Genomic DNA, 17,176 nt, shown 5'->3' with positions numbered 1-17,176 from the left:
TTCTGTGCTGACTGCAGAGTTCTTTTTGGGTGGGAAATAGAAGATATTGCCATATCCTCTTTCATTCCTGATCCTATCGATCAACATTTTCCATCTTCACAAGTCTTACTCCCTTCCCTGAGTCAGATGCTAGGCTAGACCCTGAGGATTCATGGTCCTTACTCCCTGTAGATACAGATTATAGGGAGAGTTCATGGAGTCAGTGTTCTACTCCAGGCAACACAAAGCTCCCCTTTTTAGCATACTTAAATGAGGATAGTTGGGCTTTAATAAAATACACTATGACAAACTCTCCTCCCAAGCTCATTCTTGAACCCCCAAGGGGGTTCCATCTGGACTTGTGTCCATCGTCCCTGAGTTAACCAGATGTTTTCCAAGTGATAACTTGCAAAAGCTGCCAGCATCCCTTGCTATGCATTTCTAACTCAGTATGGCAGGCACAGTGATGGATCTAGGTCAATCACATGCAGTATTTTAACATCTAAATTAAATGGCAAGCAAGCCTGGAATCCATTACCTTTTCTATCGCTACTGAAATCAAACTAATGGGACCGATTCAATTTTTCTTGTATGGATGGAGCATAAGCAAACATAAACGCCAATGTAGACTAAAGCAACTCTGCTCTGGAGGAAAAAGGAAGATGCTGGGTAAACAGCCCATGTAGTCAAGAGGAGCCCTGCATGGCCCTCTTGATAAAAGCAAGTCCTTTGTCTTGCCCAGAATCCTAGGAGAGAGGATGAGTCCCTTGACACCTTGACAACCACATTTAAACATTCATAACTCAATATATTTCTGTCATGATCCAATCTCACTGGGATAGAAAGCAATTCCAAAATATATTTCATTTCATCAATTCAAGTTAAATTATTACATCTGAGGAAAAGAAATGTACCTTGGCTGGTATAACTGTGTCAGCTCGGCCCTGTTTCAAGGAGACTGGTGTATAAGCAATGGTTGCTGTCTTCGAAAGACTTGACACCTGCTCCCCTGTGCTATTGCCTTCTGAATCAGTACCAACATCCTGTAAGTGTCCCTGTGAACTCCAGAGATGATGCTCATGCCATACCAATGACACCCTGATTCACCCTTCCTGTACCCTGCACAGCTCCTCCGGGGCTTCTCTGGAGACACAGTCTACATTCTCAAGCCGTCTTAGCACGTAAATCAGCTGTCAGCTGCACACCCAAATATCTCCGTTCTCATGATTTTGTCAGATCATCATCACTAATAGGATGTTGAAACTCACACATGCATCTATTTCCAGTAATAGGCCTATATACCGCCGTCTACCAGTCTGAAAAGAGAGAGGTCTATGCTGGGGACACGAATCTCACATGTCTCAAGAGGGCACCTGGCTCACTTGAATTGGGAGGTAATTTCCTCCTGGGACAGACTGCTGAGATCTCTAATACTGAAAGTTTAAATATATCGGTGGCTGCGAAGCACAGCCAGCAACCTCAGAACTGCTCAGGAAATCGTGGGATTTTAAAGCAATGGGAGAAAAAGGCAGTTCTTTCTCCCCACCCCCATTAGGCTAGGTTCCCTGTGGCTCTGTCTGGAAGTACTGGGCCCTCCAGCATGAAGGGCATCTATGGAGCCCAATAATAGCCACAGCCACCAGCTTCTCCCAAGTCTTTCTGGTCCTCACCGGCAGCAGTTTGGCCTGGATGCAGGCAAGGACTTCACTTCCCCATCTCAGATGTCCTGGGGTCAGGAGCTAGCTCTAGAGCCACATGCTTAGGGTGTCAGGCTCACCCAGTATCTCTGTCCTGGAAGCCACAAGCTAGAGTAAGACATCAGGAACTGTGCTCAGTTATCTGGAGCCACAGTATGCAGCACCCTCAGTGGGGATGTCATCTTGTCAGGGGACCTTTATTCTTGGGACTATACTGCCCCTGTCCTTCATTACAGTACAGTTGGCCCTTGGTGTTAGCTGGGAATTAGTTTCAAAACCCCACAAACACCAAAATCCACAGATGCTCGAGTCCCTCATATCTAACTATATGGTATTCACATGCAGCCCATGCGTGCCCTCCTGTAGACTTTAATTCTTCTCCAAAAACCATATAAAGCCTACTTACATAGTTGTAAGTACTGTGGGGATGGTGGCTTCCATGGGTGATTAGGGAAAAATGGCATGGAAGTCTATATGTTTGTCATACACATGAATTTTGGCTTTATTTCTGTTTGCTTTTTAAACAATTTTATTTTTATTGAAAATATTTTTTTCATACAGTATATTTTGATTATGGTTTCCCCTCTCCCAGCTCCTCTCAGACCTTCTCACCTCCCCACACAACTCCACACCTTCTTTCACTCTCTCTTTAGAAAACTAACATGAAAGAAGGAAGAAAATAAGCCAGAATTTTTAAAAAGAAAGGTCACAAGAAATACATAAATAAAATCCAAAAAGCACATCAGAAACTATAATATCCAAGCAAAAGACCAGTAAATAAAAAAAATGCCCAAACAAAGTAATATGAGACAAAATGTCTGTAAAAATATCATTGAGTTCACTGTGTGGTGGCCATCTACAGCTGGGCATTGGACCTACCATTACATGTGGTTGATATACCCAGTGAGAACATTGAAAAAACTAATTTCTCTTTTGCAAGTGGGTACTAACTGGAGAGCTGGAATCCATTTCCCCCTCTCAGCACTAGGACCCTGTCTGGCTTGAACCTGTGCAGGCCCTGTGTATTAGGCCAGAGCCTGTGTGAGTTCTTAGATACATCAGTCCTAAGTATGTTGTGTCTGGAAGACATGGTTTCCTTGGAGTCATCCATCCCCTCTGACTCTTACAATCTTCCTGCCTCCTTATCTAAGCCCCTAGGAGAGGGATTTGGTGAAGACATCCCATTTAGGATGGGGTGTTCCAAAATCTCTCACTCTGTATATTGTCCAATTGAGGGTTTCTGTGTTTGTTCTCATTTACTGTAGGAGGCAGAGTCCACAAAGGCATTATCTACAAATAGCGAGGATCCAACTGGGAGGCTGGAGAGATGGCTCAACACATAAGAGTAGCTAAGTGCACAACCATGAGGACCAGGGTTTGGGTTCCAGCACCTATTTAACAAACAGGGTAACTGACATACACTTATAACTCCGGCTCCAAGGGATCAGATGTGCATGTGTGTGTGTGTGCACACAAATAGATAAGCAAATAAATAGAATAAATCTTTAAAAAGAAATTGAAAACAAAGACTGAAGTGGCTCTGGGAAGCCAGCATTACTGTGCTGGTACAAAGACATTAAATTAGCTCATCGTTGCCCAGTCCCTGACTTGTGGTTCTGTGCACACGTTCCGTGCACACCTTTCATTTGCACAGCTCAGTGTTTCACCAAGTGTTTGCAGGACAGTTCTGATTTGGTTCCCTGGACAGCACCACACGGTGAGCAGAGTAGGTGCAAAACCCCATTTGAAAGACAGAGATGGCCTCTGCCGCAGAGATCTGGGAGCTGAGGTTTGTCCAGTTGAAGCTGGCAGGGGCCTCTCAGTAGCAGCTCTTAACCTGAAGGATGACTCCAGGCTGTCTGAGTCTGGCCTCCCTTTCTTACTACATGACCTGCTCACAGCCCATCCTTGCTGCACACAGCCTCCTATGAGTTTATGGGAGGAGATGGGATCCCTCGGGGGCTCCTCAGCATGAGCCACAAGAATGCACTTGAAAAGGGATTGTACTGCATACAAGGTGATGGTTTAAATCTGTCCCTTTAAGGTATCGCCTCACTCCTGCCAGGCTGGGCCGGGAGAAAAAAGCTCAGGAAAGGGACATCAGTTTGAAGTGACAGTGCTGGCTTTAAACCTTGGGCACATGTGGGACAGTCGTCATATGCTGCAGTCTCAGTTTAAAACCAAAGGCTCACACTGGAACGCTCTTGAAAGCCTTGGCACCCACCCCCAAGCCCTTCTCATCAGAAAGACTCTGAGGAGCCCGGAGGAGGCTTTCTCTTTACTCTGGAGCAGGTCAGTTCAGAAGCAGCCCAGGGCAGGAAAGTCAAAGCAAAGAACCCCCAGGAGAGCCAAGGAGCCCTGTTTAATTGCTTGTTTCATGTCAAATCGGTTAACTCGTGGCCTGGAGCAAAGACAGAGTGTCCAACATTCAATTAAAATGCATTTCCTTATTACAGGACAATTCTGATCCCAAAGCCCACATGTTGAATACAAGTTTTAGCATCTCCTGTGGACCTAGTTGATTCTCTCGCCCCTTCTAGGAGTCTCTCCACGTTTACCCCAATCTTTAGTAGGTGCAGTTAGTTTATTTTTCTCTGTGTGGCTTGTATTGTATGTACAGATGCCAGGGATGCCTGACTGAGACAGAGTGCCTGAGCAACACCTGGATTCTAATGGCTAGTTCACAAAAATGCCTTGCTGATTATTATTATTATTATTATTATTATTATTATTATTATTATTATTTTCCAGAATAGGAAAACTAAGAAGGATTAATACATAAGATTAAAACACTTTTAAAGGTCTTCCAAAATATCCCATCATGCATTTTCTCTCACTGGGCTCCCAAGGCCTAGCACCATGCCGTCATGTACACCCAGCTGCCTAGAGACATTTGTTGAATGAAGAGCCGACTGAATTTTTACAGAAGTATGAAGACATATGGGGCATCTAAAGACAGTCTTCCAAAGGATGACACCGTGGGATGCTGAGAGCTTTCACGATCTTCCCAAGCTCAGTTCTCCTACCCCTCCCTCCTGAGAAGGGATTCTATGAAGTTCCCCAATCTATATAAAGGCAAGATGCCTCAGAAGACCAGGCTCATAAAAAGAAAGGCCGGAGTGGGCAGCACACTCCAGTATGTGCAAATTTGGACCAGACCATTGTGACTCCATCTTCCTGAAACTCATTTGGTCTTCCTCCATACTTTCCTGTAGACCTGACCACCTACGCCCTGTGGAGCAGGTGGAAGAGAGTATTTAAGCTCTAACCATCTGGCTACTCTTTGAGTTAGGTGCTTCATGCTACTTCCCCGGAGTTTGCACATTAGTAAATCTATGTCTTTTCTCTTGTTAATCTGTCAATTGTCAAGTTTTTTTATACTCTAATTATCAAAACATCAGAGGCTGGATGTTTTCATTCATACAAATACCACTTCTCAACTCGAGTGGTGAGGGACTCATCATGGGATGTGGTGGTAGGGAGGTGTGGTCTTCTAGGGCTGGTGGCATACAGAGTACCAAGCGACAGCCCCTCCTGAGAAGAACATGCATGGGGCCTTGACTTCCATTACTACGGGATGGGCAAGACAGGGTAATGAAGGGTCAGGTGCCAGGTACCCAGGGTACTAGGGAACCATTAGTGGCTCCTCTTACACTTCTCTCCTTCCTCAAGACTGTGAAGGCTGGGGGACTTAGGAGGAGAAGCAAGGCTTTGAACATAACCAGAACATGAGATTTTCCCAGGGGACTTACCTCCAGCTCCCCTCCCCCAACCAAACCAGCTTAGTTTGTGAGCTTATTACTGTGAGAACACATTTGCCCAGCTCCTCACATTGTTAAAAAGTTTAGCCATCTTGACTCAAATGATGGCTACATGCCTCTGAGGGTCACAGCCTGTCCACACCCTGGAGCTCTCAAGGAGTCAGCTGAAGCCTGTTTCCTAAAGGATGAGCCCAAGAACGCGAGCTGTCTGTCCTCACAAAGCGCTGTGTCTCTATGTTTCAGACACAGCTTACTGGCTTTAGAGATCTGGTGTTGCTCTTTGAGCTGTGTCTGAAATGTGAGTAATTGGAGGTAAGGAAAGAAAAGGGAAAAGGCGAAGCTTCTAGCGGAGCACGATGTAGATCCTTATCTTCTACTGTCACAACCAGGGGGTGTTACTGGAGATTTTCCACACATTTGCAAACAGACTTAATAATAACAGGCTTTCTGTCTCAATGTGTCAAGTTCCTGCTAGTTACACAAGACACTATCAGGACAGAGATATAATGCAAAGCAGTTCAAGGTCATGAGCCCTTCCTTGTCTGTAGCAATGTACAGCATCACTTTTCTCCAGACAGAGATGTCTTGGAAGTATAAGCTACCACATAAAATGTAGTGGAAGAAAGATCATTGGAGAATAGATGTGAAGCTCCAAACAACACGTGTGCAAAATCCGTTCTTCCTTGATTGAGCGCTGACTCTAAAACCTGGGATACAATTCCTTCATACGCCAAAGCCATACACCCTTTTAGAGCTTCACCTTCCAAGGAGAGCTTAGGGCTTGGCAACTACTCCTGAGCATTTTAAGATTCCTCCATGAGTTGCAGGAAGCTGTGACAACAAATATTCAGCTGTAATTTTGGAGAAGTACTCTTCTTCTGGAGTCCAAGTTCAGCATCTCTCATTTCTCCAGGTCTCTCTCATTGCACTCAGCTCAGTGTTAAGTGCATCAAACAGTTCCTAGTGGTACACTGTGAGACACAAGCAGCAGTAGAGACCTTAGCTGTCTCTCAGACCTGCAGCCCTTGCTTCCAGCTTTGAGACCATGTGGCCTACCTCAGTGCTCACTATATCTATACAGTGTGTTAAATAAAAGGCATGATACATGTAAAGCGTATGCAAAGAGACATCCTCAAAGATTATTAGCTACAACTTAGATTTATACTTCTATGGGGACTAAGAGGAATGGGAAAGATTAAGGTTACTGAGAGCAAGATGGTGATCTTAAGGGGGTCAGTGAGACAGAAACCCAGACATTCACCATTGCCAGTGCAACATTGTAACAAAGACCTCCCTAAACTGGTAATAGAATGGACCAGATATTGAGGGAAGGTTCCATGGCTAGAGACTTGGCCTAATTTCCTAGAGACTATGCAGTGATTCCCTTGGCTCCACTTTTTGATTTCCCAATAAGGAACCAAATGCCAGCATAGAATCTTCTTCTACCCTAGAAGGAATCTTAGTGTTCATCAGTTCATGGACTTCTTCCTCACCATCAGGGGTTCCTTTGAAAATCTGAGCAAAATCTAAGACAACGGTTCATTATCGCTACCATCCACATGCCATTTTTAGAGTGGCAGAATTGGTTAAAAAAGCAAAAAGCAAAATGAGTTCTTTAACACAAGAAAGGACCTGGCTACAGTCCACTCTATGTGGTCCATTTTACGTTAGGGAAAATCAAGTTCCATTGAAGTGACAGTATGTCCTTAAGACTACTGTGCTGGCTAGTCTTATGTCAACTTGATATAAGCTAGAGTTATCTGAAAGGAGGGAGCCTCAACTGAGAAAATGCCTCCATAAGATCCAGCTGGAAGACATTTTCCTAACTAGTGATTGATGGGGGAGGTGCCACTCCCTATTGTGGGTGGTGCCATCACTGGGCTGGTCAACTTGGGTTCCATAGGAAAGCAGGCTAAGTAAGCCATGGGGAGCAAGCCAGTAAGCAGCACTCCTCCATGGCCTCTGCATCTGCTCCTGCTTCCAGGAACCTACCCTCTTCAAGTTCTTGTCCTGACTTCCTTTGATGACGAACAGTGATATAGAAGTGTAAGCAAAATAAACCCTTTCCTTCTCTCGCCCACCCCCCCCAAGTTTATCAGCTACTTTTATTAAAAGAGAAGAAAGTTGTGAAGAAAGTAAAGGGAGGTGAAGGGAAGGAGGTGGGTACACAAGATAGCAGCCTTCTGACGCTACCTGATGACATCCACTGTCTTCATCATGAACTATGAACTGGGGGCTAAGGAGAGGAATGCAGGAAATCAGAGCTAATTCATTATGGTCTACTCGGAAGTCTAGAATCTTACTAGCCTTTTTCATTGTCTAGAACTTTTTTCACAGCGAAAAGGGGAGCCAAGGCAGTCCAGATGCTTGCCTGGACCCCATCTCAGCAGCTACTTAGATGTCCTCTTAGGCAACAGGACAAACTTGCAGTGGTGGTAGCTCCAGCCTTATTTTCCAAGGGGAAGGGATGAAAAGACTCTGGTGAGAAACGAAATGGTGTGGTAGAGAAAGCACTGGATTCAGAGACTGGAGTTTCCTTTCAAATTACTTGTGGGTTCCTAATGGAGGTGACAATACCTCAAATCAACTCAGGTTACTGTCATCAGAAGTATAGCTACCTTTTAGGCTTATTCTTATTCTGAGATGTTAGTGACACGAGGGAACATGAATCCATTTGCAAACCATTCTATATGACATAAAATCATTCCAATTACTAGACCTTGATCTGATGTGAAAAGAACAGTAGGTCAGAAAAGGAAACTTCAGGTGCAGATCCCACACAGAATAGGCAACACTGGTTCCTCCATTAATCCTATTATGTAGCCCAGCATGAACTTGAGTGTAGGGATGTACACATGCATACATTGATGGCTGGTGTTGAGGATGCATGGTGACATTGTTTTGATAGATTTGTTTGTCTAGTTACTGGATAGTTTGAGAAATCACAGTTTCATACATAACGCAATTGGGAGAGAAAGGGTGGGAAAAGGAGACCCTTACCAAACAGGTATGACTGTCATCGAGGGAATAAAATTGCCTCCTAATCAAATGCATCATTAAAAGTACAGACATTAGAGTCTGGTGCTGACAGCTTTATGAGCTAAGCATTTGCAGTTAATTAGGATATATGGCTTTTGTGGCTGGAACCTCACCAGGGGGGTTATTTGACTCCAGCTAAAAAACACCTGCTTCCACAGCCATGGCACCTGGGTCATGGGAAGTTTTAAGGGGTCCTCCTCCACCCTCGCCTTGCAGGTGATCATGGATAGTACTTAACCTACAAATGTGGATCTTAGCTCACATAACAGCTGAACATCTCTTCAAAATAGTAACAGAACTTTTGTAGGAATACATCTTCCCAGTCTCATGGTCCCCTAAAAATGTTCAGAACTTCCAGCCTGGAAAAAGACACACCTGCACTTCTTAGTTGTGGCTCCATTTCCTCTGGACAGGAGGTGATGAGGATTAGAACACAAAAGCCCAACATATGACACTTTGGTCTGTTGGTTATTTTGAGCTGTAGGCAACTGGAAAACATGATATGCAAAAAGGGATTTCTGCCTCTTCCATTTCTATTTAAAAGCAGAACACAAATTTCCTGTTTGAAAAATGCCATCCCTGGACCAAGAAGAGGAGAACTGTTTTTATATCCAGGTAGAGCCGATGAATGCCAAGATGAATCTGTACCAGCTAACTCAAATCACATTTATTCTCTACTTGTTTCTATCACGTTTCCTAATCACCTACAGCTTTTCTCTGTCTCAAACTCTATTTTTCCTCATCTTCACATTTTACTGTTCTTGTTTAAATGGTATATGAAATCCCTAAGTCTTCAAGTATTTTGTTGTTATGGTTGTTACTGTGAGGCAGGGGACTCACTGTGTAATCCAGGCTGGGCTTGAATTTTTAATCGAGATTTCAGGCATGTACTACTGTGCCCGCCAAATCTTCAAGGAGAGGAAGGCCACTTCTTTCCATGATGCAGGTCTCATGTTACATAACAATATTAATTGTAAATAAAATTTATGTACTTTTCTTCTGATAATCTGTCTTTCTTCAACATAATTCCAGCCCCCCTCACAACAGGGTCTAAGAAGGCAGAGGTAACAAGGATGCCCACAGGTTCCTGTCTGTGTTCTTTCTGAAGGCCTCAGGGCAAGAGCAGAAAGTCAATCTCTGAGTTTTCACTTGTGCCAGGAATGTTCAATAATTGGGAACTTAGAGAGCTAAGCCACATTCAGCTATGTGGAGTGCGGCAGGAAGAGGAGTGGTGCTCACAAAACCAATGCCCTGAACTGTAGGAAGGCAAAGGATGTGATCAAATTCGAACTAGGATTAGGATTGTTGTCTTTGCTGTTAATAGAAGTGGGTAATGTTTCTCAGGCCCCAGTCTTCCACTCACCAGGTCTTCCCATTTTCTGCACACACACACACACACACACACACACACACACACACACACACACACACACATACTTCAGACTTCCTTTACTTATAATTATCAACTCTTTAGACATTGTTAGTATTCCTTAACTTGTCAACTCAGCTGGCCCTAGAATCGTGTATCTGAGTGTGCCTATGAGGGTATTTCCAGAGAGTTTTAACTGAAGAAACAACACCCACCTTGAATGTGATTGGCACCTGGAGGGTGGGCATCATGGACTGAATACAGAGGAGAGGGAAAACCGAGTACAGCATTCATTGCTCCTTGCTTTTTGAGTAAAGATGCAGTGTGACCAGCTGTCTCAAGCATTACCACCAGGACTTCTTTGCATGATGGACATGCCATTAAACTATGAGACTAATAAACTCTCTTTTCCTTTAGTTGCTTTCCTTGGGAATTTTGTCACAGCAATGAGAAAAACAATGACAATATTGCCCTAAACTGTTTGTGGAGGATATCTGACAGTCCCTCTTAGTATCACACAAAGCACGCCCACACTAGCCAGTGAAAGCCTTGTTGACATGGAAATGTAGGAGGCACACATGGCCACCTACTATCAATCTCAGCAAGCACAGAGAAGGCCAGAAAGGAGGTTCTTGCTGTGACAGGCCTCTGGTCTTTGTCATAAGGAACTCCATGAAACTTCTGCATCTCCCCTCCTGTCTGCCTCAGAGTGCAGCCACAGCACTGGTATCCACTTATCCTAAGTCTTTCTATAGATAGGAAGTCATCTCTTAGCCCACATCTCCATATTAAATACACTCTGCTACTTCTGTGCATCCTGTCTGGTTTTATCCTCCAAACTCCTTCGTCATCTTGGGATCTCTCCAAGCTAGGTTTAAATACCATATTTGATCTGAGGAAATCTTTAAAATAGAGAGCATTGGGCCATTTCCCAGAATCAGTAAGGTTCAGCATCAGAGCTAGTTCATTTTCCCCAGTGCAAAGGGCCTGTCACCAGTCCAGAGGTACCACTAGGTACAAGCTTTCCACCAATGCTGTATTAGCCACCACTGAGACATCCATGGAGGTTGCCGGGTAATTGAATGACCAGCAGCAGATTCAGGGCTGTGCACCAAGATAAGCATAATCAAATTTCATGCTTCGTGGACTCCACAGCTTTAGCTGGCCACCTCAGGGGTCACGAAGAATTCCTGTCCCTACCCAACCACATTATCTATTCCCACACATAGTTCTACATGCTGGATCAGTTGCATTTTGTGGATTTGTGTGTGTGTGTGTGTGTGTGTGTGTGTGTGTGTGTGTGTGTGTGTGTTTTCTGTAGAGTTCCCCTGAGTAGCAGACCCATTTGTGCCTGTTAGCTAGAAACTCAAGAAAGCTCTAGAAAAAGAATTCCTGAATTCCTTTTGTTATTTACCCCTCTTCTAAGAGGTAGGTGATGTCACACTAGGGCCAGGAATAATATACACAGGAAAATAAAATGCAAAGAAGAAGGTAGCAGACACATTGGACTCACATCTAAGGCAGGAGGGATGCTGCCTCCGTACCAGCACCCAGGTTTCACTGTGAGTCCACTATGGCATAAATCAGGACCCACTGGACTGAACTGCCTGAAAGAGCTGCTGGGAAATGGAGCTCTCACCTAGAGGATGCCTTGCTGACTCTAACCATGGTCAGACAAAAGCCCTCTTTAGGGCCAGGCTTGGTGGCTCACACTGTAATCTTAGCATTCCGTGGTCTGCAGTAGGAAGACTGCTGTGATGTAAAGGCCATCTTGGGCTACACAGTGAGCTGCAGACCAGCCAAAAATATACAGCAAGATGCTGTAACTACACAACAACACACACACACACACACACACACACACACACACACACACACAGAAAGGAAGTGACTAATCATAGCCTCAACTGTGAAACTGGGGTGTCAGTATAAAAAAACACAGTTCTCACCTGAATGGGAATTAGAGTTTATTCTGGAGCCAATTTGAGTGACCATGGCCCAGAAACACAGATTTCAATTATCTTGAATTCCATGTTCAAACATCAGTTTCATAAAGTTTTATAGCTTTACAGAATAAAGAAAGTCATAAATCAAGGTACTTTTAAAATATGTTGGTGGGTATACCAGAGAAGTGGTTACCTCAAGATGGGGGAGCTTTTTTATAGGCTTCAGATGCTACCTGACAACATTCTTAGCTCTTAGGTTTGTGCAAGCTACTGGTCTGCTCAGTCAATAGATCCTAAAGGTTTTTATCAGTCACAGAATGCTAGTTCTGACACAGAGGTGGGCAAGGAATGGCTATTTGGGAGAGGAGCTACAGCTAGCCAAAAATGAGATCATTAACCTGTGGACCTGCAATATTCCAACCTCTCCATATTATTGCAGGGCCAATCAATCAATCAATCAAGCTTTGTAGACATACCCTCTTTCCAGGAAGTCTCACTGACAAGAGAGTAAGACAATACTGGCAGGAAGTAACCAGTGGCTGTCAGTTTTTTATTACTGTAAAACATGCCTGAAGCCACCAACTTATAGTGAGGAAAGGTTGATTTTTGGTTTCCAGTTCTGGAGTTTCAGTTTATGATTAATTAAGCCAGTTGCTTTGAGACTGTGCTGAGGGAGTACATTATGAGAATTATTAGAGAATGTGATGGGTGAAGCTTCACACCTTATGTTCAGGTATGACAGAAGAGAAGTACCCTGGAATCCCACTGTCCCCTGTAAGACTCCAGAAGACTTATGACCTTCCACCTCTTAAAGATTCCACCACTTCCTAAGAACACCACAGTCTGGGAACAAAGCTTTAAACAGCTAGCCCCTTGGGGGACACTCTTAATTCAAACTCTAACAATTTGGGTCTTTCTGCATCAGAAGATCTAGGTTTTCTAGGAAGAGTCCCACTTCTTGAGTTGAGAAGTTCCATGTCTCCAGAGGTGCCCAGAGGTGTTGCTTTAGATGTGGACCACCTTACACTCTATGGTTGTTTCCTATTTTAAAGAAAGTTTCAGGGAACGTCACTGGATTTCTTTTCTGCAGATAGAACAAAGATCCAGTGGGCACCAACAGGGGCACTAACACATTCCAGTGGCAATGCTGGGAACAGTAAAGTGAAAGAGATATTGCATTTGTCAGGATTGAGTTGATACAATGTCTGGGTGTCAAGGCAGAAAAGCATTATTCTAGCCTGTGATGGGAAGTAGGTGAATGAAGGCAGTGGGACAGATCTTCTGATGCACTCAGAAACCTACATCACTAGAAGGAGAGAAAGAGTCACGCTGAAGGTTGCTACATTGCAGAGGCTTAGATGTTCTCAAGAAAGGTCAGACAATAGGAAGTAAATGAAACAGGCCAGCAAGAACTACCCAAGGATATACTATGTTTGCAGAAATAATGACCAGGCCCTGGACTCTTTGCACCTTTCCTGTCTTCAATCCTAGGGACACTCTAAGGGCTCCTTGGCCTGGCCACGAAGGTAAGTAAGTATAGTCCACAGATCTTGCCTGAGTCAAGGCTGAGGGAATTTGTCTCTTGGTTTCCCAGCCCACACCGGGCCAGGTACAGAGACAGATATGGAATGTGTCTGGTGCCTGAAGCAGATGAGGCTATAGGGGCTCTGAAAACAGCCTCTTCCTATGTCGGCACTGATGGCTGTTCTGCACTTCTATCATTGCACCATAGGCACTAACTATGTTCATCTGTACTTTGCAGAAGCAGCTTTATTCAATCTCACAAATTGGGGATAGTTAGATTAGGGGCATTCTGACATTCCAGGCAGGGGAATTGAGATCAAGTGTTGGTGGGTCAGGATTTGATGTTACATCAATTAGACTATGGGCCACACACTTGACCATAAAGTATGGGCCACAGTACAAGATTTGGGGCAAGTATCCAGGCTTCCTTTCTCAAAGGAAGTCCAGCTCTGTGCTGTCCTACATGATGGCCTCTCTCCACATGTCTTCTGGGACCTAGAAATGTGCCCAGCCCACAGTGAGATGTGTTCTAAGAATAAGATACACAGTGACATAGTACTCAAAAAAGGTAAAATTATATTTTTGGACAAATGTATATTAATAACTCCTTTAAATGATATTATCTCTGATATATTGTGTTTAATAAAAACAAATTCATTTCATCCATTTATTTTCACTTTTTAAAACTATGTACAAGATTTAGAAACCCATGAGTAGCTCTGGCTACTCCATTCTACTTGTGTTTCAGTTTCCTGTCCATCCAAGAGGACAGCACAGGCTGTCTCCCTGATTAATGGCACAGCCTCCCAAAGAAACCAAAACTGGCTAGTGGGAGGGCAGGCTTCTGTGCCTCCACATCATGGAGCAATGTTGTACTCAAATCCAGCCTCTCATCGGAGGTTGGTCCTTGATGAGGGGACGGCAGTGTCCTGTGCTCATTAGTTAATATTTACAAAGTGCTTTGAAGATGAAATGCTAATAATAGTCAGCTGTGCTTCTGTGAGCCTTTCATCGGGAGACTTCAAAGTCCTCATCTCAGAAGGCATTGTTGTTCTATTACTGTAACATTAATTGTGCCTCATCAGAGCACTGGCTGATTACCTTCCTCTACCTGGCCAGAAGGAAACTGAGTAGTTAGCAGACATTGGTCCTGAATGGGCAGAGAGGGAGAATGAAATGCTCTCTGCATGCCTTGCAGATCCCCAACAGTGAACTCTGGAAGTCCAGGCCTGCATGCATACATAGGCAGGGAAGAGGCATCCAACAAGAAGGACCTGTATGCACATTTTATATTAAAACTTTACTATAAACTAGTTTTATGTTAGATGATTTTTGCCCAGGTAGGGCAATTTGCATGTCAATTATGAGTATATTCAATGTAGGCAAGCTACAGTGTTTGATGTTTGGTGGACAAGGCATAGTGAGTACACTCCTATTTTCTACTGAGAAATAATGCGGGATTATTAGGTTGCCAAACCATCCTGAGCGCCTGTGCTCAGCAAGTGTTCTCTGGCTGTCAGGACTGCCGGTGCAGGAGATAGCTGTCATTTGTTGTCAACCTTGAGGTGGATGTGACAGCCTAGGCAAGGAAGAGTCACAGCGCTTAAATGTGGGGTTCAGTTCAGTCCAGAACAAGCCTCGATTGGATCCCCACCAGGTTCTCTAGTCTGCAGCCAGCTGACACAGGGGAGTGACATTTGATGCTGGGCTTAGTCAGGCAGAGAGAATAGGACTACTGAAATAGAAAGGGGTGCGCCAAGAGCTGTGCTCCCTGCAGCCCTCCTCTCAGCCCTAGGCCTCAGGTGCTTAGAGCTTCAAAGACTTGAGTTGAGCCTTGAGGACTGCCTCAGTCCAGACCTGCCCACTGAGGGTGGCCACTGCCACAGAATCCCTGTTCTCCACCCATCAAGTGACAAAGAACAAAAAGTAGGTTGGCCTGCCAGGCACAGAGCCAAACAGCAACATCCCCTGGGAGAAGAAATTCCTTTATGCTAATTCCAGCCACCAGGAAGTCAGACAGGGAGAGAAGCCACAGCTGGATTCCCCCACTGCTCAGGAAGAACTGTTGGAGGTGCCTAATCTCTCTCACCAGTGAGAGCGAGGGGAAAAGGGAATTAGGGAGGGCTGAGGAACACAAAAGAGCGCAGAGTGACAAGCACCCCACCACCAGCGGGGGCTGAGTGTGTGTGGATATGCAAGGCTTTATAAAACTGAATAAAATGTGTCATTTCAGATTGGAGAAGTTGAACATTACTAATTAAGAAATTACTTAATTATGGAGAAGAAAATAAAATGAAGGTATTTTGCCCTTGAGGGGAAAAAATCTTTGATTTGCTAAATCAAGGAAATGATCAGACTCAAACATTAAATAATTGGAAATGGCTCCAACAGAAGCATTAGCATGTGTACACTGCACTTGCCTCTAGAGGAACTTTGCCATTTCCTCCAAAGATTATCCAATATACTTTGTTCTGTAAATAAGTTTTGTCTAGAATAGACTGAACATGCCCACCCTTTTGGCATAGGGAAGGACAAAAACAGATTACTTGCATACATATCTGTGCATGATAACGACATCTATCTATAATGTTTTATTCATCATCCCTCAACTATTTTTGCCTCCTGCCCACCCAGTGTGGTTTTCCTAAGGCTTAATTGCTTTCCTCTTCCCATCAACAATTCTTCAACAGTAGATGACATCTCAGTCCCAGCACCAGGCACCAAGTTTGCATTGTGATGGTCTCCCTGTTATCCGAGCAGGCTCCGTTCCATCAGACAGGTCCAGATCACAGAGCGAGCCAGCCAGCAGCTGCTCAGCCAGGCCTCAACCCCAGACATAGAGCATCAGCTCTCAGCAGGCTCTTTAGAAGTGACATATGGAAGACTCTTTTGCATTTCTTTGGCTGAACAACTGGTCTTGCTCCAAGATTCACCTCTCTATGGATAATTCTCTTTCTCAGGCTAAACTCAGACTTCCAGTCTTAGATTTTCAATTTCTCCATTTTTATACCCATAGACTGCCTCAAAGTCAGCCTGGCCAACATGGCATCCTTCATCTCCAGAGCAATTAGAATTCATTTCAAAGGCGGCAGTTGTAATACTGTGATAAAATGTAAGCCTAGTATGTGTGAGGCTCCTGGATTGGTCCTTAATACTAGTAAACAAAATCAAAGAACTTGAACATATCCCAAATCTTTCATTGTTTCATGGTGAAGCCTTAAGGCTGCTATGCCTTAGTACTTTGTTTGCCCTCTACATGCCACCAGTTACTAAGCACACTGGTAACCCTTTGTTTAAAGCATGGTACCCTGTGTTTGAGAATACTAGAGTATACTTAGAAGACTGAAAACAGGTATTGACTTATTCCCCATAAATGAATGCATGTATCAGAATAAATGAATGAACATACAGCTTCCAGGCCTTCTCTGCACATTAATCTTATTTGTACTCACAGAAAGTTGAATAAATAGGAAGATAAAACACACTCCCCTTTTTCTTTCTTAATAAACAAGATCATGAAGGTTCATGGTCACAGATACACTTGACAACCTAAATTCTGAGAAGTCTTGGTATCATTTCCCCAAGGAAGCCCTTTCCTGAATGCTGACGATGACTTTTGTGCCTCTTCTAATTCCTACAGTGGGAAATGTGTTCTCCATCATTAACACGAGCCTTTTATGTCATGAAGCCAGGAAACACTTATTGTCACTTCCGCATTGCTCCAGAGTATGCCTAGAAGATTGAAAGTAGGCATTGACCTATTCTCCATAAATGAATTCATGTATGAGAATAAATGGATGAGCACATATCCTGGAGTCACACCAATAGTAAATGGTAGAGCCAGAGACAAGATCTCAGTTT

Source organism: Peromyscus eremicus, chromosome 7 (genome assembly GCF_949786415.1).
Source record: "Peromyscus eremicus chromosome 7, PerEre_H2_v1, whole genome shotgun sequence".
Taxonomy (NCBI): Eukaryota; Metazoa; Chordata; class Mammalia; order Rodentia; family Cricetidae; genus Peromyscus; species Peromyscus eremicus.
Note: the sequence above shows the minus strand (reverse complement) of the source record.